Consider the following 4,233-nt stretch of genomic DNA (forward strand, 5'->3'; position numbering starts at 1 on the left):
TGATAAAATTGACACAATTTAGTATCCATGTATCTTGTAATATTACAGTGCCTGATCACTAACAGGTGATCAATAAATAGAAATTATCTTTTATTGTAAGAAATCCATAAGATCATATAAATTCTTACATTACAATATTAGGTGGCAAAAAAAATACTGTTTACCAGGTTCCATAACAAAGTCAGCTATATTAAAAATTGAAAGAAAGAAGGAAAAGAAAGAATATACACTAAAAGACTGAAGGTCACAATTGACAGTATTGGTTATACAGATTATGGATAGACTTTTTTCCTTTTCTCTACTTCTCCATATTTCCCAGTTCTCCATAATTACTTTGTGTAATCTCTATAATCAGAAAATATTTTTGAACTAAGAATGAAAAGCGGTATGTGAGAAGGATCACATATGTGATACAACTGTAAGGATGTAGGGAAGCAAGAAGAGAAATGGGAAGTCTTCCTGGAAGAAGTGACATTTATGCTGGGCCTTTCGCATTGGTAGGACTCAAGTCAAGTGAGAAGACAATAAGGGCATTTCTTTCAAGCAAAGTGAAATGCGAGCTGCAAAGATGTGGAGGTAAGACTGCTCAAGGAGTCACCCAATCTAACCAACTCAGAAGCTTATGTGAGGAAAAGGTATGTTGGAACTGGAAACTTGCTGTCAGATTGTTGGAATCTTTGAATGTTATGCCTCTGGCCTTTGGGTTTTACCTGGAGAAACGAAATGCAGAAAATGGCCACTTCCTTCTAACCCATCCATCACATTTACTGAGGCAAGAGAGATTTAATTTAAATTCAATGAAAAACAAGGACTTTTAAAAGATTCTGAGACAGGTGGAAAGGAAATGGAGGGGGCCATTGAGAAGGTATCTGTGTGTTATCATATTATGCAAAGCCTTTTCCAGTTCTTTATATTATGCTGCCAAACATGAATAAGAATGGATCAAATTCTGGCCCAATTGTCATAGAAGCCATGTTCGCTATGCACACTCCCACATCAGCATTTTTGTTCTCAACAGCTCTCAAGGACTTCAGCAGTAGTCCACATGGTCAGATGAAGTCCTTGCTCTTCCTTGAACAACCTTCTTTGCTTCCCTTCCCTATGTGCCCTCAAATCTCAATACTCAAGGTACTCACAGCCATTCTTTGAATGTTCATTACCTTGTGCCCATAGTGCTTTAAAATTGCTATTTTGACTTCCGGGTCAAGATAGTGGCTTAACAACATGCACGTTTTAGTTTGTCCTCCAGAACAACTACTAAATAACCAGAAACAGTACAGAACAGCTCCTGGGGCCACGTCAGTGACCAGACACACAGCGTACCCCAGTCTGGACCAGCTGGACCAGCTGCAAGGACCCACCCCCCAACCGTGAGTTCCCAAAGCTGCGGCGGCCAGCGCCCCTCCCCACCAGGCCGCTTCCCAGAGGGGAAAGGAAGGACTTTACCAGCAGCAGGGACTGGGCACAATCAAACGCCAGTTGTGGAACTAATTAACAAATTCTGACTACTAAAAATAGGCCCCCAGCTTAGGTGAACCCTATTAAGTGCAGGTTGCACATTTTTGTTCCCACACCAAGGGGGCAGGACTGACAGAAAAAGGGGGGAAAAAAAAAGAAGGAGACAGAGGTTTTTGTGGCTGTGTATCTACAAAGGCTTGACTGCCTCTGGATACAGCGGCAGGACTTTTCAGGCTGCAACTGCCCCAGGCATAGGCAGAAGTGAGCTCTTTTGGGGGCTTGTCTGGAGCCTGTGCCTTCCCCAGGGGAGGGGTGAAGCCCAACTCAGGTGGAATCCCTCCATCAAGGAATTCAGACACCAGAGCTTGGTAATTTGAAGCCATTAAAACCAGCCTACAACCTCTCCTCTGTCTCCACCATGCCCCCACAGGGAGAGTCTGCCAAAGTTAAAGGTACCACATCATCTTATGCTGGTGGGACCTGCAGTCAGACATGCACCACACACAGGGCAGGATAAGAAAAACAGAGTCCAGAGACTTCACAGGAAAGTCTTTCAACCTGCCAGATCTCACCCTCAGGGAAAACCAACACAGGTGATTCTTTCTTCCTGATAGGAGGCCAGTTCGGTCTGAGAAAATCTGGCTGGGGTATATAATATCTAAGTAGACCCTCCTAAGTGTGTGTGTTGGGGGGGAAGGCACCACACAAGCAGGGCAAGAAACAAGAAAACAAGAACTGAAAAATTCTCCTGTTAAACAAAACTTAAGCTAAAGGTCCAGATAAAGCTGAATGGAATGTCAAAGAACAGATAGACAACAAATTCATCCAGCAAGAAAACCCTAGATAAAAGAAGTGAAAGCAATCTCCAGAATAAACTAATTAAGATAATTAAATGTCTGGATGCCAGCAAAAAATAACAAATCACACTAGGAAAATTGAAGCTATGGCCCAGTCAAAGGAACAAACCAACTATTCAAATGACATACAGGAGCTGAAACAATTAATTCAGAATGTGCAAACAGACATGGAAAACCTCATCAAAAACCAAATCAATGAATTGAGGGAGGATATAAAGAAAGCAAGGAAAGAACAAAAACTTATGGGAATGAAAGACAGAGTAGAAGAGATGAAAAAACAATGGAAACCTACAATGGTAGATTTTGAGAGACAGAACATAGGATTTCAAAACTGGAGGACGGAACATCTGAACTCCGACAAGAAACAGAAACTATAGGGAAAAAATGGAAAAATATGAGCAGGGACTCAGGGAATTGAAAGACAATATGAAGCACACGAATATACGTGTTGTGGGTGTCCCAGAAGGAGAAGAGAAGGGAAAAGGAGGAGAAAAACTAATGGAGGAAATTATCACTGAAAATTTCCCAACTCTTATGAAAGACTTAAAATTACAGATCCAAGAAGTGCAGCATACCCCAAAGAGAATAGATCCAAATAGACATACTCCAAGACATTTAATAATCAGAATGTCAGAGGTCAAAGAGAAAGAGAAGATCTTGAAAGCAGCAAGAGAAAAGCAATCCATCACATACAAGGGAAGCCCAATAGGACTATGCACAGATCTCTCAGCAGAAACCATGGAGGCGAGAAGACAGTGGGATAATATATTTAAATTATTAAAAGAGAAAAACTGCCAACCAAGAATTCTATATCCAGCAAAATTGTCCTTCAAAAATGAGGGAGAAATGAAAACATTTTCAGACAAAAAATCACTGAGAGAATTTGTGACCAAGAGACCAGCTCTGCAAGAAATACTAAAGGGAGCACTAGAGAGAGATACAAAGATAGAAGAGAGAGGTATGGAGAAGAGTGTAGAAAGGAAGACTATGAGTAAAGGTAAAAAGAAGGAAAATTAGAAATGACATATAAAATCCAGAAGGCAAAATAGTAGAACAAAGTACTGCCCAAGCAGTAATAACATTGAATGTTAATGGATTAAACTCTCCAATCAAAAGACATAGTCTGGCAGAATGGATTATAAAACAGGACCCATCTATATGCTGTCTCTACTCAAAGGATACGAGGCCAAGGACACAAATGGACATTTACACACCAATGTTTCTAGCAGCATTATTAACAATTACCAAGAGATGGAAACAGCCAAAATGTCCATCAACAGACAGTCGGCTAAACAAACTGTGACATTTACATAAGATGGAATATTATGCAGCTGTAAGAGAGAATAAAGTTATGAAGTATATAACAACATGAATGGACCTTAAGAACATTATGCTGAGAGTGATTAACCAGAAACAAAAGGACAAATACTGTACGGTCTCACTGATATGAACTGACATTAGTGAATAAATTTGGAATATTTCCTTGGTAACAGAGACCATCAGGAGATAGAAATAGGGTGAGATATTGGGTAATTGGAGCTGAAGGGATGCAGATTGTGCAACAGGACTGAATATAAAAACTCAGAAATGGGCAGCACAGTACTACCTAACTGTAATGTAATTATGTTAAAACACTGAATGAAGCTACATGTGAGAATGATAGAGAGAGGAGGACTGAGGACATAAATGAAATCAGAAAGAAAGATAGGTGGTAAAGATCGAGATGGTATAATCTAGGAATTCCTAGATTGTATAATAATAGTGAAATATACAATGTACAAATTTTTTAAATATTTTTGCATGAGGAAGAACAAAGGAATGTCATTATTGCAGAGTGCTGAAAATAGATGATAATTAATGCCTTAAAATGTCACCTTATGTGTGAGACTAAAGCAAAAAATGTTTATTTGTTACAAAA

This window comes from Tamandua tetradactyla, chromosome 5 (genome assembly GCF_023851605.1).
Source record: "Tamandua tetradactyla isolate mTamTet1 chromosome 5, mTamTet1.pri, whole genome shotgun sequence".
Lineage (NCBI taxonomy): Eukaryota > Metazoa > Chordata > Mammalia > Pilosa > Myrmecophagidae > Tamandua > Tamandua tetradactyla.